The sequence below is a fragment of the Octodon degus genome, unplaced genomic scaffold, assembly GCF_000260255.1.
Source record: "Octodon degus isolate 3935 unplaced genomic scaffold, OctDeg1.0 scaffold00029, whole genome shotgun sequence".
NCBI classification, from domain to species: Eukaryota; Metazoa; Chordata; class Mammalia; order Rodentia; family Octodontidae; genus Octodon; species Octodon degus.
Genome location: NW_004524605.1, coordinates 1,846,779 through 1,857,358, shown reverse-complemented (window position 1 = coordinate 1,857,358; position 10,580 = coordinate 1,846,779). Strand labels below are relative to the sequence as shown.

At 43.1% G+C, this 10,580-nt stretch overlaps 1 protein-coding gene and 1 pseudogene across 1 annotated transcript in view; both read right to left on the bottom strand.

The window, feature by feature from the left end:
• LOC101565067 (olfactory receptor 1E1-like) overlaps positions 1-293 on the bottom strand; it is a 20,114-nt gene extending 19,821 nt beyond the window's left edge. Inside the window, exon 1 of the mRNA XM_012514296.2 lies at positions 179-293. The gene's annotated coding sequence lies outside the window, so the exon portion shown is untranslated. The remainder of the gene's footprint in view (positions 1-178) is intronic.
• Positions 294-7,669: 7,376 nt separating this feature from the next.
• LOC101564684 lies at positions 7,670-8,609 on the bottom strand (annotated as a pseudogene).
• Between the last annotated feature and the right edge of the window lie 1,971 nt (positions 8,610-10,580).

Sequence of the window (10,580 nt, the reverse complement as noted above, 5' to 3'; positions counted from 1 at the left end):
GAGGACCGCAGCAGGGCGGGGACGCCGGCCGGGCACAAGGACCGCAGCAGGGCGGGGACGCCGGCCGGGCACGAGGGCCGCAGCAGGGCTGCTTCTGCAGGCGGCGGCGTGTGCGCTTCGTCCGCGCGCGGCGGGCTGTGCTGGGGGCCTTAGCCTCACCTGCGTTTCCGCCTCTTACCTGCTGCTGCCCCCCGCCGGGGCTTGCGCAGGGCCGGGGTCCCCGCTGCTTCGGCGCTGGGCCCTGGATGGTGGAAACGCCCAGCCGCAGCTCACGCAGCGAGGCTCGTGATCAGGGACAGATGAGCAACCCTCCGCGCTTGGAGGCTGGGCTAGTCAGGAGGACCGTCGGCAAGCTGAGGCCCGGGGACTGAGTCTCCAGAGGCCATCTCTGGGGATTTGTACTAGGGTTGTGTTCTGTTTGGTGACGAAATAGGGGTGTGAAAAACTTAGTTTTGTGTAAATACTTATTTCACAATCTTGGACACTCAGCTTTACTTAATCTGTTATTCTCTCTCTCTCTCTCTCTCTCTCTCTCTCTCTCTCTCTTTCTTTCTCTCCCCCCCCCTCAGAAATAATGAAAAAAAGTGATTAAAAATTTCAAGTAAATAAACGTGTGTGTCATTATGCATATATACTCAGTTGTAGAATTTTACATGTGATTGTTTACATATGTATGTTAATCTCAAGGTGTATTAGCTAACATTTAGCATCCTATTGGTCATTATGAAGCCCTCTGAAATTCCTTGAAATAGATGTTTTACACATTACATTCTCTGCTCATAAAACAAAGAAACTAGAACTGACAGGAAGATAGGCAGAAAGAAATCATTTTGTTAGATTTTAAGTGTTTTAATATCCCTCATTATATGTGCTTCCAAAGCAAGCACTAAATAGCCTTTATATACAGCAAACATCATCCATTTGAGCGCACAGTTCCATGAATTTTCACATATGTACTCAGTACTGCAACTTCCATCACAAACAAGGTATTAAATAGTTTAATGATACGCAAAGAACTTGTGTCTGCCCTTTGTAGCTAACCGGCACCACAACTCCAGCCTCTAGCAGTCACTAGTGTTTGTATACTAGTAGCATCTCATTTTCATTGCTGACAAATATTGAGGCACCAATATTTGTCAATTCATCAATTAGCTTAAAGACATTGAAGAGTCCTAGCCCAGGTCCAGTGAGTGTGCGGAGAGCTTCCTGCTACCCTGCGCTGGCGGGACCAGTCCCAGCAGAGGTGCAGCATGGGCCGGACCCTCTCCCAGCCCCTTGGGCCACCCCCCACCACTCCACCCGCCAAGTAGGAATTTTTGCCCCGTCCCGGAGCCCCCAGACCTAGTCCTAGCCCAGGTCCCGTAAGTGGGTGCGGAGAGCTTCCTCTTCCCCCTACTTCACCTTGCCCTCTCCAGGCACAGCTTAGGCCTGGCATACATGCCTGAGGTGTAATCTTGCAGCTGCAATTGCTGCAGAGAGTGTAGAGGATAGATCCAACCAGCTAGTCCAGGAGCAGAACATCTCGCCACAGGGACACAACAGGTTCACCCTCAAGGGCAGCAGCGGGAAGGAGCTGAGCACAGCAGCCAGACCTAAGCCAGACGCAGTTGGATAAGTTCAAATTTTGTAGAGGTGCACCTGAACTTCAGTACGTGTGAAGGTTATAACTACAGCAAAGATCTACAACAAAGGTCAGAAGACAGTGCTACACAAAATGACGAGAAGGAACAAAATGCAACCTCAGAACCCAAGCCCACCCATAACAAGTGCAGAGGACAGTAACACAGAAAAAATTGGTAATCACACAGCTGAAAGCAATGAATCAACGGCTTCTCAAAGAAACAGCTGCAGAAAGATGTAGAAGACCTCAGATTGGAAATGAAAAAAGAAGTCCCTGAATTAATAACATCTGCACTAAAGAATCAAATGCAGAAACATATGGAGGAAACCCAGTGCCCACCCAGAACAAGTGCGGAGGACACTAGCTCGGCTCAAATGCATGAATTAATAGCGTCGATAGTAAATAAGGACATTGAAGCTGTTTCCAGATTGATGTGATTGTGTACAGGCTTTTGTGACTATAACTTGTTATTTTATTCTGATAAAAAGGTAAGAGTGGGATCAATGGGTCCCCTACCCTGGGGTTGATGGATAGCTTTCATGGGCTGAATGTGTATTTACCCTACTACATTGCTACGTTGAAGCTACAAACCCCAGCGTGGCTTTATTTTGGAGACAGAAACCTTAAAGAAGTAATCAAGGTCAAAGAAAAGTTGTAAGTGTGTGGACTAGAGGTTTTCTCATCTCTGTCTCTGTCTCTGTGTGTGTGTGTGTGTGTGTGTGTGTGTGTGTGTCTGTTCACTAGCACAGACATGGAAAAAAAGTCTGGTGTGGAAAAAGCACTCAGCATAAACAATCAATCAGAACTTCAACCCTGAGCTTCTGGTCTCCTTATGAGAAAACGAATTTCTCTTGTTCACGCTGTGTGGCCCATGGTGTTACGTTGTGGTCACCTGAATTAACTAACACAGTAAGTATATATTTAACTTCATAAGCAAATAGGAGAGCCTCAGTTCATATTTTGTATTTACCCCAGAAGAGTTTCTATTTTTCAAAACAACCATATTTTCAGCTTTTAACAAGCCATCCACATTGGTATGCCATTGCTATGGTGTCCACAGGCTGTCCCCCAAGAGCCTCACCGGCCGCAAAGCAGCTGGTGGAAAATGACCAGATCACGGGAGTGAGAGAGGCCTTGTCGTTCAGAGGCGCCGCTGGGCTGGAGTGTCGCTGGGTGCAGCCGGCAGTGTCACCTCCCTTTCTAGTTCCTGGCTGCTGAGATGTGAACTGGTTTCCCCTGTGCTGTGCTGTATCTTTTTGGGACCTGTGACTCATGGACAGAATTGTGACCCAGAATTGCCCCCTGCACCTTTAAGTTGTAGACATAGGGTGCTTTGTCCTCTCCACAGTTGTGAGTAGTTAATTATAATTTTTTTTTGGCTTATTTTCCTTCTGGGTCTATGTCTGGACTTTCTATTTTAATCTACTGATCATTTGGCTAGTTCGATTACCATATTTCCATATTATGTATTTAGACATCTGGCTCCTGCTCTCACAGCCACTGCGGTACACTGAGCTCCATAGAGACAGCGTCAGGGCAAGTGAGAGCCGGACGGGCACTGGGCGACTCTGTACCTCGCTGAGGAAGACAAGTAAACCTGGACAAAGGAGATCCCAGAAAGCCGAGAGGCAAGATGTCATCCTATGCATTCTCTGCACAAACCTGATGAGAAGAGCACAAGACGCAGCACCCAGATGCTTCCGTTAACTTCTCAGAGCTTTCTAAGCAGTGCTCAGAGAGGTGGAAGACCGTGTCTGCTCAAGAAAAAGGGCCATTTGAAGACACGGCAAAAGCGGACAAGGCTCGATTCGGAAGAGAAATGAAAAGTCATATTCCTCCTAATGGAGATACATATCATGTGTTTAAATCTGAATTTTAAAATTTGTTTCTAAGAAACATTCGTATTAACCTCTATGACTTCAGATAAGACATTGTGCTAGTGTTTGTATCGTTAATGGGTACAACAGAGAAGCACTGAGAAAACTGACTACTATATGAGCAGTAGTCCATTCTCTTGTTTTGTTATCTATATCTTACGTCTTCCTGCATATATTTCATATTTATTCTTCTGCATTTATATTTTGTGCTCTATCGTGGGTGGAATTTCCTTTACCAATCTAGCTCTTAATGAGTTATTCTTCATATCCATGCATGCTATTGATTACTCTCGTTAACTTCACATTCTGTTAGCTTACTGAATTCTTTCATTTGTTTAATTTAGTTGTACCAAAATTTTACAAAGATTTTCCAAACATACGTTGTATCATTTAGGCAACCAGATTTTAGGTTTCTTGTTTTCTGGTTCTATGTGTCTAAGGAGACTGTCTAACTCGACATTAGCTGGACTGCTAAGTAGCAAGCGAGGTCATGGAAATCCTTCCTGCTGAGATTAGCGGAAACGTCTTTAGGATTTCCTCATTAAGTGAAATTCTGGATTTGAAGTTGAATTATATGTACTTTTTTGAGACAGAGTCTTGCCATATAACCCAGGCTAGCTTCAAACGCACTGAAATGCACTTACCTCAACCTCCTGGGTGCTGGGATTACAGGTGTGTGCCACCATGCCTGGCCAAAACTGAGTTATATGCACTTTAAATGTTAAGTAAATCCTTATTGTTCTATGTTTTTTGGTCTGGAATGGCTGAAAACACATTTTAGCCATCATGAAGGTAACTATATACTATTTTTCTTTAAAAACCTTAATATGGTGAATCATTTTAATGAATGTCTTAATACTAAACCATTCTTGCATCTCAAGTACAAGACTAGTTTATGAAGTGTTTTTTTAAGATAGCAGTCTTTCAAGAGATTAGTACAGAGAAAGAAGAAAAGAGAGAGTTTTAAATTGGAATTAATCAAATTTAGCCCAATTAATCATAGAAAACTTAGGCAACCCAGAGTTTGTGCAGAATTTTAAAATTCGTCAAATTATTATCTGACTAAAATAGCATTAGGCTGAGACTTTTTGTCCAGTTGCGTTAATGCTTTGGATGTGATGATCCTGAAAATAAAAAAGCTAGCCACCAGCCAAGCAAGTTTACTTGTCATGAGAATAATTTGAATTGGAACTTCGATAGCAATAGTATTGGTGAAAGTATAAGTAGAACATTTTTCTCTTCATTTTCCCTCTCTCATCTCCCCTGCCTTTTCCTTTCCCCGCATCCCTCTCTCTCTTCCTTTCTCCTCTCCTCCCCCTCTTGCTGTTGTTGCTGCTGCTGCTCCTCCTTCGTCCATCTCACCCACCCCCTTTTTTCTAGAAGGAGGATTTCTCAAACTGAAAAATGAAGCACCCGCCTACTAGGTACCACACTGGATCTTACCAAAAAGGCTGAGAAACAACCCCATCCTGCTGGGAATGTGGCAGAAGTGACTATGTCAAGCTGTGTTATGAAAATCTTGAAATTCTGACAGAAATATATGAGCCATTTAGAGGACTGATGAGGAATATGAATAGGATTTTTAAATTTTTCATTTATTTTTCTTAATGAACTTTGGCATTGTTTGGATCTAGTTTGGAAAATGTATCTTTGGAAAACTGGTACAAGTTGTGTCAGATTTAGAGACAAATTCTGTAAGAGTTGGTGCCTTTACATGTAACGGCTTAACTCAAGAACATGAAGTGACTTTTTTATTCAAATTTTCTTTAAGGTGTGGGCATGAGTGACGTCCTCACGGCACGGGCAGTGCAGCCTGGGTTTTTATTGGCTGAGTATACAACATGGAGGTACTTTTAAAATTGAGATACAATTTACACACAAGTTTGCACTCTTGGCTGCACATCTGTGTGCGTGCGTGCTGACATGATAATCCACACTGTGAACAGTCCTTCTCTGCACAAGAGCGCCCCAGTCCCTTCCTTCAACCTCTCCACAGGACAGTTCACGGCAGGTTTCCAACATCCTTTCCATTAATTTTACTGCTAGATTTGAGGAATAAACATTTACTTCAATGCCCACTGAACTGAAGTTGAAGTCTCCTTCCCTAAGCTCAGCATATCTTGCTCCAGACGATGGATAGTTCCAGGTGAAGCTGACTGTGGGTACCATGGAGAGGTGCATTCTGGGAGTGCTAGTGACACAAGCCATGGCCAGTCATGACAGAAGTCATCTGTTAGCTGACTTTGGAAGACTGATCTCCAAATCCAAGAGCCTTTGGGAAATAGCAAGACAGAAATAGCAAGCCTAGATAGTGTTCTTGATTTGTACTGTGTTGAGGTTGTTTGAAGGACTTAAGATTCATTGCCTAAGACCACAGTCATTTCCTTTTAAAACAACACAGTACCTGACATACAGCAAACCCCAGAAAATGTACGTGTTTCTTGAGTAACTATCAACTTGGTTGTAAGTAAGAGCCAAGGAAAACCTCCTTCAGAGCCGTTCAAGTACCTCCTTGAGAAGCTCTCCTTGGAGCTCTGAAGTGCAGCAGTGGGGACACATTGTCCATGCTGTCTGTATATCCTGCCCACGAGCTGCTTCTCAGAACATCAGAAATGACGGAGCAGGTGGTCCTCCACGTGGGCAGCCCCCTACTTGAGCCTTTGCAGAAACACACAGGTGGAGCCTTTTGCCCATCAGCGCCTGGAGCTGCACAAGGCACGTCTGTCTTTCTGCCCACTTCATGCTTGCGAGGCTCCGGCAGTTTCTTTTTCTGTCTCAAATAGCTCAGGTACCTATGGAGAAAGCAGTGAGGACCACGCCAGCCCCAGTCATCGGGAATTGTATGAACTGGGACAAGCTAACACACTTAACTTGTGTCTGTGTGACTTGCTTTCCTCTTCCTAGAAAATGGGAATATTTTTACTAACACCTCATGATGTTGTATGAGAGTTAAGATAATGCAGAGACATCCCCTAGCATACTAAAGTATTGGACAACTTCCAGCATATATGCAATTCAATATTACAGAAAATAAGATCATTCCAGTGAGGTTGGTGACACCTCAGTTGTCATGTGTAGCTCTAATTGTGGTGCTCTCAGACACATTATGGGGAACGGCAAGTTGTATTTCTGGACACCAAAAAAAAAAAAAAATACATACAACCCAAATGCCTATTAATCAAGGAATGGACAAAAGGGATGTGATAGTTTTATACAACGGAGTATTATTCAGGTATAAAGATAAAAATCAAAGCTTTTATAGGTAAATGGATGCACCTAGAGACCATACTCATAATTGAAATAAATCAGACTCGTATGTGCAAACATTATACTGTCTCTCTAGTGTAAGAAACTGAAAGAGTAAATAAGATCCAAAAGGTACAATAGGTACTGTGAAAGGGAAATAATCTGCTCAAAAGGAAAGAACAACTGAGATGGTGGTAATGAGCAAAGAAGGATAGAAAGGATAGAGGGAATAGAAAGTGAGAGAAAGAGAGACAGAGAGAGAGAGAGAGAGAGAGAGAGAGAGAGAGAGAGAGAGAGAATCTAAGATAATTGTACTATTAATTTCTATTGATTTACTCAAACAAGAAGTTAATGCTTAATTGTTTTATCAATTTTGCATGCCTCTATCTGATAATCTGAGCAACTACTTGGAAGACAACAATACACAATATAACAATCAGTTTTAATTTCCTATCATCTTGTTTTGAAACTCAGTTTTTTTTATTGCTTTTTATTCTCTTTAGAATTTAAAGGGCCAGGGAGATGGGTCAGTGGAATAAGCACTTCCCTGGAAAGCACAAGGGCTTGAGTTCAATCCCTGGTTCCACCAAAAAAAAATAATTTAAAATTTAAAAAATGCACCCAACTGTCATATTGGGTCAACAAAATTAATTCACCTGGGCCTCAAGTGAGACCCAGGTGAGTATATTCTATACTTTTATCTGTATAGAATAAGCTCATAATATAGGTAATGATTATAGAATTATGACCTAATGTAGGTAATACATTTATGATTTTATGATTTATGAACATCTATTAGTCTCCAATGTAAGATCAGGATCAAGGTCACATGTCCTAGCCAGAGCAACAGTGACAGATGAGTTAGACAACTCTCTCAGCCTTAGTTTCTCTATTTTTAGTCCTTTTCTTTTAAATTCTTCTAGTTCTAAAATCTTGACAAATCTAGTCTCCTAATGATTAGTTTCCTAAGGGCTCCTTTCATGTCATGATTCCTCAGGCTGTAGATGAAAGGGTTAACTAGGGGTGTCACTAGTGTGAAGATGAGAGTAGACACCACGTCCTGAAGTGTGAAGGAAGATGAAGGGTGCATATAGACCCCCAGGATTGCACCATAGAAGAAGGACACTACAGTGAGGTGGGACCCACATGTGGACAGGGCTTTCCTTATTCCTTGCAAAGATGGAAACTTGAGAACATTAGAGAAGATGTACACATATGACACAGTGATACATGTGAATGGTGTAATAGATGTCAGTCCACCTACAGTGAAAGCCATCATTTTGTTGATAAGGGTGTCAGAACAAGAGAGCTTCAGGACAGCATAGGGGTCACAGAAGAAGTGGTGCACAGTGTTGTTGGAGCAAAAGTTGAGTCGAACCATGAGCAGAGTGTGGAGGAGAGCATGCAGGCTTGTAATGACCCAGCAGATGGCCACCAGGAGAACACAGAGTCTGGGCCTCATGATGAGGGTGTAGTGGAGTGGACGACAGATGGCCAAGTATCTGTCATAGGCCATCACACTCAGCAGGAACCCGTCCATGTTGATGAAAGTGATGAAGAAGTAGATCTGGGCCATGCACTGTGTGTAAGAGATGGACTCGCTGCCCACTGCATGACTCACCAGCATCTTGGGCTGTGACTGATGAAAAGCAGATGTCAACCCCAGACAGGTTGGCCAAGAAGAAGTACATGGGCGTGTGGAGGTGAGGGTCACAGGTGATGGCCAAGATGATGAGCAGGTTTCCGGTGATGGTGACCAGGTACGTGCAGAGGAACAGCCCGCAGAGCACCTCTTCCTGCTCTTGCTTCCCAGACAGTCCCTGGAGGAGGAATTCTGTGACTGCAGTGTGGTTGTCCCCATCCATGTCTGTGGGGAAGGAAATGTTATCATATGGTAAGATTATATGCTAACACATGAGCAAAATTTGCTCCATACTTGAAAATTAACCAAAGCTAAATTATGTCATTGTATAATTTTATAGTTAAAACCCCGTTAATTTCAACATGAGAAACCCTGACTCCTGAAGCATAGCATAGGGGAAACATTGGGGAGATTGGTTATAGGATATACATATTATGAAGACAGTGAGGTACATGCCATTGTGAGAGTTGAGTAAAATTAAGGGTAAAGTACTGAGATGTGAATCAGTTTTTCCACCTGAATGAGCTCCCAGAACCAAAGGAGGTGGAGGAGTACTGCGAAAAGAGCCAGAAGATGCTCTCAGTGAAGCTGAGTTAACGAGGACCTTAGAAGACGCTTGGCGAGGGAGCAAGTGGTAAGATATGTCGACAACCAAATAAGAGAGCATCCTGCCCAGTAGCTGTCAGCATTCTGGGATCAGGACAAACGCTTTTCCACGGCACAGCCAGAGAGAAAGATGTCAGGAGTGACTTTTTTCTACCATGCTGAAATTGCTCCTAATGCCCAATACTGAGACTAGCAATGTTAAATTACATTGAGAATATCAATGTCATACTGCCTTGCTAGAATGTCTACTGCTGGGGCCGGATGGGCAATTACTGGAAAAAACATTGCCATTTCATGGTTTAAATGCCAGCAAGTTCAGCTTGAGGAGATCATGACTTCATTGTAGGTAACACGCTTAATTCTTCTTATTACGAGCATTCATTAGACAGCCTCTGAGATATAATTCATCTTTTCCTGTCGCTCCCTATGGGAATCAAGTACTCTTGCTGTTCTTTTTGGCAATAACAGTTTGTATAAGTTAAGATGTTGACCTAACTTACACACTAATTTATTTCATCCACTAATTTCTAAGTCACACTAGTGTGTGCCTGTGTGTGAGCCCCTGGCATAACTGCATCATGAGTGCTTGTGCTCCTGGATCTTCTTTATTTTTAAGTTTTAAAATTTTGTATTGGTACACTTTAGGTGTGCATGATAACATTGATAACATCCAAATAGAAAATGAGTACCTGTGCATGATATCTCTTTCTTCTTTTATTCCCATTCCCCTTCCCTCCCTTCAAACTGTCTTCCTCTCCTTATTTTTATTTTTTTCAATTTTTATTTTATTGGAGAGATAAGAAAGAAAGAAAGAAAGAAAGAAAGAAAGAAAGAAAGAAAGAAAGAAAGAAAGAAGAAAGAAAGAGAGACAGACAGACAGATAGATAATGTTCATCATAGGAAATTTGTACCAGTACGTGATATCTTACTTCTTCTTTTCTTTCTCCCCTCTGCTCCGTTTCCCTCCCCTCCCTCCTATGTGCCTGGATCTTAAACAAAGTCTACTTCATCTCTAAACTCCAGTCTCAGTGAGCCCCCCTTTCTAGGACTCAGAAAAAAGTTAAAGTAGCCACACACGAGACACATTTGTTATGTGACTGCAGAGTGAGGGGTGGGCATGAGGAAAGAAGGGACCAGACAGAGGTCATGAGGAGAGAAAGGGTCTTGGATGTCTGTCAAGCTACCATGGAGAAGATGAAATGGGGCTCTGGGCCCTGCGCTCCTAGCCAAGCTTATTAGTAATGCCCAGCCAAAGTTTCTAGGCTTGTTAACCCTAGTCTTATGCTTCATTTTTCAGTCTTTACTTCTATTCTTCCTTCCTGAAAGGACCGTGATCTGCTGCACAGTGGAAGCACATCCTGAATGGGGAAAGGCACATCTGTACTAGGTAGACCGAGAGGTATTTTCTCATTGGAACCTAGTCCACTACCCATGGAGTTGGCAGGTCTGTTTCCTGAATGTCTGTCCATGTGTCTGTGTGAAGCAGGCTGCTGTGGGCAGTGGCTGAGCCCCACCTGCTCCCAATCCCTTCCTACCTGGCCACTCTGCTGCTGTCAGGAAATCCCCATCTCTGCTGGCTCTGGCTCCA